We start from the raw sequence: 13,298 nt of genomic DNA on the forward strand, positions 1-13,298 counted from the left end.
AACAAAGGAATTGCTCACTGAAGAAAGCCATCACCATAAATAACTTGTTATAATATGAACTAGATATGATAGGGAAGAAACTAGCAGAGCCTATTTGATCAAAGTCCTCTCTGTCTCATTGTTTTTGAATGGCTCAGCAATCATTTGTTTACTAAACATGTCCTCTTTTATATTTTTCTGTGAGTTGCATTCCTTCCCTTTGAATTACCTACCCCTACCCCTTTTCCTTAGTTCATGATGACATATATTCCTCATTTTGAGTGATTGTCTTTGGAATTTCCTGTATAGGTGGATTCCTAGTATGTACAAAATTAAATATTATTTTTTCATGTTACTCTGTCTCATGTCAATTTAATTCTTAGTCTAGTAGAAACATCTTGAAGGACAGGGTAAAATTATTCCTCCCTTACACATTCATTCTCATTTCCTAAACCTCTTTTTTTAATACGATTTAACTATTCACATTTAATTTGTTAAAAGTGTCAATATTATATATTTGATCCCTAATGAGTTATTAGATCCTTCATATTTTAATTAGTGATTACATCAGCTCTGTTTCAATAAGTGCATAAAAAATGACTTCATTTCACATAAAAACACATATTTTCTCATGAAATAAAACAAGAAGGTATTACTGAAAAGAAAGCTGTATATTTGTCTTTATTCACATCTGAATTCCTGGTGGTGTTTCCTTCCCCACCACTAGTGTCAAAACATTATAGTGACATCCCTGATACAGTCATCACCCTCTGAGGTTAACTGTGCACGAGTTATCTTCTTGTTCTAACATAGAATGATTACTATAGGGTTTATTTCAAAGCCATCATTGTGGGATTTCTTTTCATTTCTCTTTTATATTTTCTGTTTTTTTGTAGCCAACGTATTCTGCTTTCTAGTTTTCTCTCCTTTTGAAAAGTATCTTTTGTTTACTTTTTATATGATTTAAAGTTGGCAAAATATTGAATTTCTTTCTTATTTGAGTATAGTTAGACAAATACTGTTACATTACTTTCAGGTGTACAACATAATAATTCAATATCTCTGAACATCTTTAGAAGTTAATTACATGAGACTTACATGTTAGGGTATCTTGATTCGTTCTCACATATTTGGGTTTTTGTGGGTGGATATTGACTTTTAAGTTCAAAATTTTTTTTAAGATCTTTAGTTCATTGTTTTCCTAATGTTTGGTTTGTCTGATAACAGGTCTCATGCCACTCCAATTCTTATTCCTTTTGTATATTTATATTTTCCCATCTTTGATAGATGTAAGGATTTTCTGAAAATTCAGTAATGTGTGGAAAATCGTGATTTTGTTCAATTCATCCTGTTTGTTATCAGCCTGTCTTTTGTTCTAATGATGCAAGTTTTTCTATAACTTGGAAAGTATTCTTTATTGCCTGTTAGATATTATAGCTATGTTCTCTAATCCTTTTAGATTTTTTCTATGGTGCCATTTACTTTTCTATTTGCTCAACATTCTTGGAAGTATACTTAATTTCTTGGGCTTTCTCCTGCTATTTTTATTATTATATATATACACTTTTAAATTGTTAAATACTTATGAAACTTACTATGATTTATTAATCAACTGATGAATAAAATTTAAACTGAACTCTTGAAATACCTTATTGAAAACAATACAAAAAACCACTTCCTTCTGAGTGCACTTATAAAGGTCTTTGCAAACTTTAGGTTAGATTTCACAGATGATCAATGGTATAATCTATGTTTAAATGTGTTCAATATTTCAGAAACAATTTGTATGTTAACATTTTCCTGGCACATCACAGAGAAAATTGTGTATGAGATTTATCAATGAAAAAGTGATCTTATGGGCAAAAGTTTTTCAGAAATGTTACACCATTATATCCCCATTATAGATATTCACAATTGATATTATAGTACTAAATGTGAAAAGAATTTCAGTAAAGAGCCATTTGTTGTGGAGTTTATGGATGGCTCAGTTGGTTAGGTGTCTGCCTTCGGCTAAGTTCATGATCTTGGGGTCCTGGGATGGAGCCCTATGTCCTGCCTTCTGTTCAGCAGAGAATCTGTTTTTTCCTCTCCCTCTGCTCCTCCCCCGCCATTGCCTGTGCTCTCTCTCTCTCTCTCTCTCTCAGGTAAATAAGCAAAATCTTTTTAAAAAATCCATTTGTTGTCATTAATAAATATTTTTAAAAAATTATTTGCTATTGGATCATTTTTCAATGATTGCTAATATTTCTCTTTTACTGGGTAGAACAGTTTGAATAATTTTCCCCCAAAATAATAGTTGTAGAAGGTGAATACAAATCTGAGTAAATTTTTTTTTGCAAGAGTGTAAATGTAATATTGTAAAAGAAAATAATAAAAAACATTTGGAATTAAAGGGTTTATTTTTTAAAGTATTTGTTAAGGGGTGCCTGGTTGGCTCAGTGGTTAAGCCTCTGCCTTCGGCTCAGGTCATGATCTCAGGGTCCTGGGATCAAGTCCCACATCGGGCTCTCTGCTCAGTGGAGAGCCTGCTTCCTCCTCTCTCTCTCTCTCTTTCTCTGCCTACTTGTGATCTCTGTCAAATAAATAAATAAAAATAAAATCTTTAAAAAAAATAAGTTAAAAAAAAAATAAAGCATTTGTTAAGTTTTGTTATATTTTTTATGAAGTACTTAGAAAAGCAATTTTGCCTGGTGTATTAATAGACAGGACTTTGTTCACTTTCTTGGCAATGGAATATACTTAACATGTTCAGAATAAGCAATAAGATATGAACTTATTTGACAGAGATATTAAATGTTAAGTTTGAGTCACTCTATGTCACTTAAGACTTAGTGGAAGAGAAAGCTTAGGTCAGTAGTTCTCAGAAAGACAAGCATAGGTGTGACTTAATGAGACAGAGTTAAGGATGAAAGAAGTGATCTCTTTTGAAAGTCTTGATTTTGTAAGTTAAAAAAATACATATTTACACAAGTAATCAGCAAGTATAGTATGCAACATTCACTCTTCTTCATGAAATAGAACTCTACAATCATTCACCATCAATAGGCAATAATCTGTTTAGAATCAAAGAGATGATCAAGTTTAGTCATATGTGTTGAGTTTTGAATAATGAAAACAAGTTACCCTAATTGCTTCATAAATTCTTTCAATGAACATGTAACAGAGTAATCAGAGCAATGCGCATTTGCATATTTGAAGACCATATTTGCCCCTCAGGAAAAAAAAAATGTATGTTAGTATGTTGTATTGTACATTTTTGCCTAATCTTTCCTAATGAAAATTTGAATTTTATGCAAGTGTTTGCACCTGTAATGCAGACAGTTCATTTAGAAAGCTAAATTTGATGCAACTGTTTATTGTAAAATTTACATGTATTTTTATACATCTGTGGTTATATATAAGTATTCAACAATTCAAATAATTTTCATTCTATGTATTTGTGAAAAACAAACAAAATATTTGAAATATTTACTTTTATCATTTTTTTATTCACATTTCAATTAAAAGCATTAGTGCATAGAGGGGAAAAAAAACAACATAGGATATGAATATAATGATATTTCCCTGGGTTTTATGTCCACTCACCTGCTTCATATAATGTTTATTTTTTTCAAGTTCCACTTCTCTCTCCCCATCCCTGCACCCATCTCCCAATACATACACATCATAATTCTGAATTTTCTGAATTTGGGACATGTACAATTGAAGATACCTAATAATTGCTTTTTGCTGACAGCCATTTTGTAGTTGTTGAAATTTTCTTTACATATATGATATTAGCCATAATATTTTCATACACTTTTCACTTCAATTTATATGCAACTTTTATAAAATGATTTTAGATTTAATTGCTCTTCAACTGTCTTACAAAAAGTGGCATGGGGTATTCAAGATAATGATTATTAGGTATACATAAAGGTATGAGAAAACAGTAGAATGTAATTTGATGTGTCACTAAAGAAAAATGCATATTAATGGATAACTATTACAATTGCATATTTATTTGCAAGACAGCAATGTGGTTTACAGGACTTACAAAGGAAAATAGGAAAGAGTAGTTGAAATCATAGTATGTTTTGTTACTGACATCCTTCCAAGGAAATTGAATAGAACCTGCTAGACCATAAAACCAAAAGTGAAAATATTGACAAACTTCTTGAAAACGCTTGAACAAAATTTCAACTCAGTATTAGGCTAGTGTGAAACACCTCGAGAGTACATCATTAAGGCATTTGTCATTGCTTAATTGACAGTACCGTTATTATTATTATTATTATTACTATTACTATTATTATTATTTTTGTAGTCCTACATGTGAGAATGATGCATTTTTAAATTGAGGGTATCTTAGATCTGAACAAGTGTGTCATTATATATTGCATTCCTAAGTGGTTCCATTTTTTTTTTAAATATTTATTTATTTATTTATTTGACACAGAGAGAGAGAGAGACAGCCCAAGTAAGCAGAGCAGCAGGCAGAGGGAGAGAGAGAAGCAGGCTTGCCGCTGAGCAGCGAGCCCAATGCAGGGCTCAATCCCAGGACCCTGGAATCATGACCTGAGCCAAAGGCAATCACTTAACCAATTGAACCACCCAGGCTCTCCATAGGTGCTTTCATTTTTTTGTTTTCATCTTATGAATACTTTTGGCATAATAAGTTTGTCCACCCAACATTGATTCAGTGTTCTCTCTTTAGATTCTATTTAACTTTGTCTGTACCCCAAATCATTATTTTTAAAATGAAATACCATATCTAATCATACTCTGTAAAAGAAAAGAATTTTAACCATGTATACAGACATAAAATAAATTAGGGTATGTATAATAGAAATTTAATATAACCTGTTGTTTTGACTTTTAACAATTGGCATTTGTTAACCAGAAGCCAGGCTGTCAGACTGTAGGTCATGTTCAACAAAAGACCACAAGGAAATTGAAATAGAGGAGGTTATTACTCACAGACCCTGGAGGAACCACACAGTCCTCTCAAGGGGCCACCCACAGGGAAGTCAAGGCAGGGTGCAGGCAAAAAGAGGTTCAGGACCCAGGAGCATATTCCTTTATCAGGGTCTGAGGGTGGAGAAGTTTGGGTTTCCAAGCTAAGGTTGGTGGTTCAATTCAAACCAAAAAGAGTGTGGGCTTTTTTTAAGCTTGGGTGAAGGTCTTATCTAAGGGATACATTGAGGGGAAAACCTCTGCTTGTGAGGGAAAGTGCTTATCACAAGGGCACTTGGGGAGTTCTATCTGGAACGTACATTTACTTGTGACCGCAAGATATTATATAGGGCCTGTACTTGCATGAGGGGATAGTATTAGTTTAGTCTCCCCAGTAAGCAACTTGGCCACAGAAACGGATGTCAAGGCAGCAATAATTTGGAGCAGTTTAGCTAATTTCTCAATATCTGTCTTCCATTTTATTTACAGAAATGTGAAGTTAAGAAAGTTATATGTACATCTAAATAGTAGCAGTCAATTCAGTCAACCAATGAACAAGACCTAGTTTTTAAATGATAAAGCAAAATTTCATTTTAGTATCTCCTTATCATTTGAAAATAATTTTTATCAGTATTAAATTTAACAAGCCATTAGCACTGATTAGAGGAAAGGAGTAACACAAGTAAGAGGAGAGGAAGCTCAGGCAAGTTATAGAAAAAGATAATAAAGGATAGATGTAGTAATGTATAGAGAAAACTGACTACTTTGAGTGTATGAAATACTTATTTAATCCAAAATCTAAAAATAGTTGTCACTGTCTATTGACCTCTGTCTCAGATGTGGAACAAATACAGGAAATTAATAAGAAACACATTTTCTGTTGGTTTGCAGAAACAATGGCTGTATTTCAACTCAGAATATATGGATGTTAGCTTTTCTTGTTGGGTTTCATTTTACCTCCCTTCTACCCTCAGATCTCAACTCCAATGCTGAAAAACTAAGGAAAACGCTGCTGACTCATAAAGGCTATTGCCAGGGTCAGAACAGGGTAACACAGGCAAAAGAGTTTTGTGAACTTTACCAAATGGCCACAAAAGAGACATAGATCTCTTTTGCTCTCATAGAGAGCAGTGAAGGTGCTAATACAATTCGCTGTTGCCACTACCAGGTTAAGTGTACTGTCAGCATTACTAATTAGTACATTCATTCATTTAATAAGTGTATGCTTACCTCCTAGTATTGTGCTAAGCGCTGGCTATATTATGGTGAACAAAGGAGGTACAATATTTGTCTTCATGATCCTGACCCTTTTAGTTGATGGCAATGGCTAAATGGGAGGAGGGAGACAGTATTGGAAGGCATCGTGACAGTCTAACCTTAACATTCCTGAGGAAGTATGGCAGAAAGGGGAAAATATGTATGCGGAAGGTTCTGAAAAGCCACCGAAAGAGGGCCAAGGTGGGTAGAGGAAAAGGAGAAGGTTGAAAGGCAGGCAAGGTTCAGATATACTTAAGGGCTAACCTAAGTAATTTGGCGTTTTGTCCATTAGACAATAGAAAGCTATTGGAGGATTTTAAGGAGATTTATATTGTGTAATTTTCATTAAAAAAAAAAAAAACCTTTACCTGGCTTACCGATTTTAATGGAATGTTTGTCAATACCAGTCAGAACTGAATTTTTCTGATATAAAATAAAAGTCAAAAAAAGCTATGGATGTTAGTAAAGTGTAGTTGAAAAGAATAGCCGTGCCAGTGAAACATGGATTCACACTTATCAAAGGAAACCCAAAGCTTATTTTAAAAATGTTCGATTATATAAATGGAACATTATATGTATTACCTTACTTTAAAGGATAACTAGTATATCCAATGGATAGGATTAGGAAAAGCAGTTGGAATTCCTTCCTTTCTTATTTTTATATATGTATATTTATTCATATTTATCACAGAAATGTATTTAAATTTTATTGTTTCCTTTTTTTTTAAATGACTTCTTTAAATGGTCATAATATCCTAAAGATGCTTTTAGACTGTATTTTATGGGATGATTTATAAAAGGCCCACGGCAATCTCAGATATTTGGAAGTATCTTGAAATGTTTATTAATGGATTCATAAACTATGTTCTTGCTGCTGAATACTTGACTATTAGAAAAAAAGACTCCGTTTTTTTACCAGATGAGATCACAAAATAGTCTATAAACATATACTTTACTAATTTCTGATGTATATGAAACTATGAGCTTTGAAATCATCAACAAAGATTAATGTACAAAGCTCACTAAAAATCACATGAATTTGGACTGAGAAGCCATTATTTTCGTATCTACAGGTTAAGATAATTGTTAAAGGAAATCAATGGCTATTTTCAAGTATGTTTTAACATTTGATTATTTAGAAAGTGAATATAAAATTTATATAATATTTTCTTTTTTCAATAAGATTAAGAGCTGTTTTTTTTAAAATCCTGTTCAAAATAAAGCTATAGTCGAGTACAGACATAAAAAATTTTGATATTGTATTTTTATCCTATTGTTGATTGCCTGGGTATCTACATCACAGATAGGCAATTCATTAGGCAAAATAAATAATTCCGCTTATTTTTAATGTTTTTGGTTAGTGGTTTCTGTTTTCTGTGACTAATTTCTACTTTGTGGCTTTTGGTCATGCATACAAAAATAGAGAAAAGTGCAAGAGCAGCAGTAAATAACCAATACTGCTTTTTTTTGGATAGATAAAATCTACCCAATTATTATAATCAATATATCTATTTTAAATATAGTATTATAATTAATATAGGTTCTAAATTTTCTGAGCACAAGCTCCCAAGGTATTAGCATATTATTAACCTTAAACTGAAATTATCTTTCATATATTCAGCCTGAAATACCTGGAACTATTAGCTTGAAAATTGGTCTTACTCATAATGCTTAAAAAGCACAGGTTTTTAGTACTTAACAAAAAAGTTAAGAAACCTGTAAAGATCCCAAATTGAAAAATCATAAACGGTTCAAGAATCCTTTCGTCCATTTAGATGGCTAAAATTCATGAAGCTTATATAAGTTCTCAGATTTAAAAAAAAAAAAAAACAAACCTAATTTTTTTCAATTACACCTAGTTTTGCCCATTAATGTAATCTAGAAATCATTTTACTTGTCTACCTAAAGACCAAGGGGCATAATTATAAAAGTAACAGTAACTTTATTTCTATTAAAGAAGACTGTCTTTTTTTTTTTAATTTTATTTTTTATAAACATATATATATTTTTTCCCCCCAGGGGTACAAGTCTGTGAATCTCCAGGTTTACACACTTCACAGCACTCACCATAGCACATACCCTACCCAATGTCCATAACCCCACCCTCCCTCTCCCAACCCCCCTCCCCCCAGCAACCCTCAGTTTGTTTTGTGAGATTAAGAGTCACTTATGGTTTGTCTCCCTCCCAATCCCAACTTGTTTCATTTACTCTTCTCCTACCCCATTAACCCCCCATGTTGCATCTCCTCTCCCTCATATCAGGGAGATCATATGATAGTTGTCTTTCTCCGCTTGACTTATTTCGCTAAGCATGATAGCCTCTAGTTCCATCCACGTTGTCGCAAATGGCAAGATTTCATTTCTTTTGATGGCTGCATAGTATTCCATTGTATATATATACCACATCTTCTTTATCCATTCGTCTGTTGATGGACATCTAGGTTCTTTCCATAGTTTGGCTATTGTAGACATTGCTGCTATAAACATTCGGGTGCACGTGCCCCTTCGGATCACTACGGTTGTATCTTTAGGGTAAATAGCCAGCAGTGCAATTGCTGGGTCATAGGGTAGTTCTATTTTCAACATTTTGAGGAACCTCCATGCTGTTTTCCAGAGTGGTTGCACCAGCTTGCATTCCCACCAACAGTGTAGGAGGGTTCCCCTTTCTCCGCATCCTCGCCAGCATCTGGCATTTCCGGACTTGTTAATTTTAGCCATTCTGACTGGTGTGAGGTGGTATCTCATTGTGGTTTTGATTTGTATTTCCCTGATGCCGAGTGATATGGAGCACTTTTTCATGTGTCTGTTGGCCATCTGGATGTCTTCTTTGCAGAAATGTCTGTTCATGTCTTCTGCCCATTTCTTGATTGGATTATTTGTTCTTTGGGTGTTGAGTTTGCTAAGTTCTTTATAGATTTTGGACACTAGCCCTTTATCTGATATGTCGTTTGCAAATATCTTCTCCCATTCTGTCAGTTGTCTTTTGGTTTTGTTAACTGTTTCCTTTGCTGTGCAAAAGCTTTTGATCTTGATAAAATCCCAATAGTTCATTTTTGCCCTTGCTTCCCTTGCCTTTGGCGATGTTCCTAGGAAGATGTTGCTGCGGCTGAGGTCGAAGAGGTTGCTGCCTGTGTTCTCCTCAAGGATGTTGATGGATTCCTTTCTCACATTGAGGTCCTTCATCCATTTTGAGTCTATTTTCGTGTGTGGTGTAAGGAAATGATCCAATTTCATTTTTCTGCATGTGGCTGTCCTATTTTCCCAACACCATTTATTGAAGAGTCTGTCTTTTTTCCATTGGACATTCTTTCCTGCTTTGTCAAAGATTAGTTGACCATAGAGTTGAGGGTCTATTTCTGGGCTCTCTATTCTGTTCCATTGATCTATGTGTCTGTTTTTGTGCCAGTACCATGCTGTCCTGATGATGACTGCTTTGTAATAGAGCTTGAAGTCCGGAATTGTGATGCCACCAACTTTGGCTTTCTTTTTCAATATTCCTTTGGCTATTCGCGGTCTTTTCTGGTTCCATATAAATTTTAGGATTATTTGTTCCATTTCTTTGAAAAAGATGGATGGTACTTTGATAGGAATTGCATTAAATGTGTAGATTGCTTTAGGTAGCACAGACATTTTCACAATATTTATTCTTCCAATCCAGGAGCATGGAACATTTTTCCATTTCTTTGTGTCTTCCTCAATTTCTTTCATGAGTACTTTATAGTTTTCTGTGTATAGATTCTTAGTCTCTTTGGTTAGGTTTATTCCTAGGTATCTTATAGTTGTGGGTGCAATTGTAAATGGGATGGACTCCTTAATTTCTCTTTCTTCTGTCTTGTTGTTGGTGTAGAGAAATGCGACTGATTTCTGTGCATTGATTTTATATCCTGACACTTTACTGAATTCCTGTACAAGTTCTAGCAGTTTTGGAGTGGAGTCCTTTGGGTTTTCCACATATAGTATCATATCATCTGCGAAGAGTGATAGTTTGACTTCTTCTTTGCCGATTTGGATGCCTTTAATTTCTTTTTGTTGTCTGATTGCTGAGGCTAGGACTTCTAGTACTATGTTGAATAGCAGTGGTGATAACGGACATCCCTGCCGTGTTCCTGACCTTAGCGGAAAAGCTTTCAGTTTTTCTCCATTGAGAATGATATTTGCGATGGGTTTTTCATAGATGGCTTTGATAATATTGAGGTATGTGCCCTCTATCCCTACACTTTGAAGAGTTTTGATCAGGAAGGGATGCTGTCCTTTGTCAAATGCTTTTTCAGCATCTATTGAGAGTATCATATGGTTCCTGTTCTTTCTTTTATTAATGTGTTGTATCACATTGATTTGCGGATGTTGAACCAACCTTGCAGCCCTGGAATAAATCCCACTTGGTCGTGGTGAATAATCCTTTTAATGTACTGTTGAATCCTATTGGCTAGTATTTTGGTGAGAATTTTTGCATCTGTGTTCATCAAGGATATTGGTCTGTAGTTCTCTTTTTTGATGGGATCCTTGTCTGGTTTTGGGATCAAGGTGATGCTGGCCTCATAAAATGAGTTTGGAAGTTTTCCTTCCATTTCCATTTTTTGGAACAGTTTCAGGAGAATAGGAATTAGTTCTTCTTTAAATGTTTGGTAGAATTCACCTGGGAAGCCATCTGGCCCTGGGCTTTTGTTTGTTTGGAGATTTTTGATGACTGTTTCAATCTCCTTACTGGATATGGGTCTGTTCAGGCTTTCTATTTCTTCCTGGTTCAGTTGTGGTTGTTTATATGTCTCTAGGAATGCATCCATTTCTTCCAGATTGTCAAATTTGTTGGCATAGAGTTGCTCATAATATGTTCTTATAATTGTCTGTATTTCTTGGGTGTTAGTTGTGATCTCTCCTCTTTCATTCCTGATTTTATTGATTTGGGTCCTTTCTCTTTTCTTTTTGATAAGTCTGGTCAGGGGCTTCTCAATCTTATTAATTCTTTCAAAGAACCAGCTCCTAGTTTCGTTGATTTGTTCTATTGTTTTTTTGGTTTCTATTTCATTGATTTCTGCTCTGATCTTTATGATTTCTCTTCTCCTGCTGGGTTTAGGGTTTCTTTCTTGTTCTTTCTCCAGCTCCTTTAGGTGTAGGGTTAGGTTGTGTACCTGAGACCTTTATTGTTTCTTGAGAAAGGCTTGTACCACTATATATTTTCCTCTCAGGACTGGCTTTGTTGTGTTCCACAGATTTTGAACTGTTGTATTTTCATTATCATTTGTTTCCATGATTTTTTTCAATTCTTCTTTAATTTCCTGGTTGACCCATTCATTCTTTAGAAGGATGCTGTTTAGTCGCCATGTATTTGGGTTCTTTCCAAATTTCCTCTTGCGATTGAGTTCTAGCTTCAGAGCATTGTGGTCTGAAAATATGCAGGGAATGATCCCAATCTTTTGATACCGGTTGAGACCTGATTTAGAACCAAGGATGTGATCTATTCTGGAGAATGCTCCATGTGCACTAGAGAAGAATGTGTATTCTGTTGCTTTGGGATGAAATGTTCTGAATATATCTGTGATGTCCATCTGGTCCAGTGTGTCATTTAAGGCCTTTATTTCCTTGTTGATCTTTTGCTTGGATGATCTGTCCTTTTCAGTGAGGGGAGTGTTAAACATATTTTTGTATGATTGTCGATGTGTTTCTTTGATTTTGTTATTAATTGGTTTATATAGTTGGCTGCTCCCACGTTAGGGGCATAGATATTTACAATTGTTAGATCTTCTTGTTGGATAGATCCTTTGAGTATGATATAGTGTCCTTCTTCATCTCTTATTATAGTCTTTGGTTTAAAATCTAATTGATCTGATGTAAGGATTGCCACTCCTGCTTTCTTCTGATGTCCATTAGCATGGTAAATTATTTTCCACCCCCTCACTTTAAATCTGAAGGTGTCTTCGGGTTTAAAATGAGTTTCTTGTAGGCAACATATAGATGGGTTTTGTTTTTTTATCCATTCTGATACCCTGTGTCTTTTGATTGGGGCATTTAGCCCATTAACATTCATCGTAACTATTGAGAGATATGAATTTAGTGCCATTGTAGTGCCTGTAAGGTGACTGTTATTGTATATTGTCTGTGTTCCTTTCTGATCTACTACTTTTAGGCTCTCTCTTTGCTTAGAGGACCCCTTTCAATATTTCCTGTAGAGCTGGCTTGGTGTTTGCAAATTCTTTCAGTTTTTGTTTGTCCTGGAAGCTTTTAATCTCTCCTTCTATTTTCAGTGATAGCCTAGCTGGATATAGTATTCTTGGCTGCATGTTTTTCTCATTTAGTACTCTGAATATATCATGCCAGCTCTTTCTGGCCTGCCAGGTCTCTGTGGATAAGTCTGCTGCCAATCTAATATTTTTACCATTGTATGTTACAGACTTCTTCTCCCGGGCTGCTTTCAGGATTTTCTCTTTGTCACTAAGACTTGTAAATTTTACTATTAGGTGATGGGGTGTGGACCTATTCTTATTGATTTTGAGTGGGGTTCTCTGAACCTCCTGGATTTTGATGCTTGTTCCCTTTGCCATATTGGGTAATTCTCTCCAATAATTCTCTCCAATATACCTTCTGCTCCCCTGTCTCTTTCTTCTTCTTCTGGAATCCCAATTATTCTAATGTTGTTTTGTCTTATGGTGTCACTTATCTCTCGAATTCTGCCCTCGTGGTCCAGTAGCTGTTTGTCCCTCTTTTGCTCAGCTTTTTTCTTCTCTGTCATTTGGTCTTCTATATCACTAATTCTTTCTTCTGCCTCATTTATCCTAGCAGTGAGAGCCTCCATTTTTGATTGCACCTCATTAATAGCTTTTTTTATTTCAACTTGATTAGATTTTAGTTCTTTTATTTCTCCAGAAAGGGCTTTTATATCTCCCGAGAGGGTTTCTCTAATATCTTCCATGCCTTTTTCGAGCCCAGCTAGAACCTTGAGAATCGTCATTCTGAACTCTAGATCTGACATATTACCAATGTCTGTATTGATTAGGTCCCTAGCCTTTGGTACTGCCTCTTGTTCTTTTTCTTGTGGTGAATTTTTCTGCCTTGTCATTTTGTCCAGATAAGAGTATATGGAGTAAGTAAAATACTAAAAGGGTGGCAACAACCCCAGGAAAATATGCTTT

This window comes from Lontra canadensis, unplaced genomic scaffold, assembly GCF_010015895.1.
Source record: "Lontra canadensis isolate GAN:19392208 unplaced genomic scaffold, GSC_riverotter_1.0 scaffold1, whole genome shotgun sequence".
NCBI classification, from domain to species: Eukaryota; Metazoa; Chordata; class Mammalia; order Carnivora; family Mustelidae; genus Lontra; species Lontra canadensis.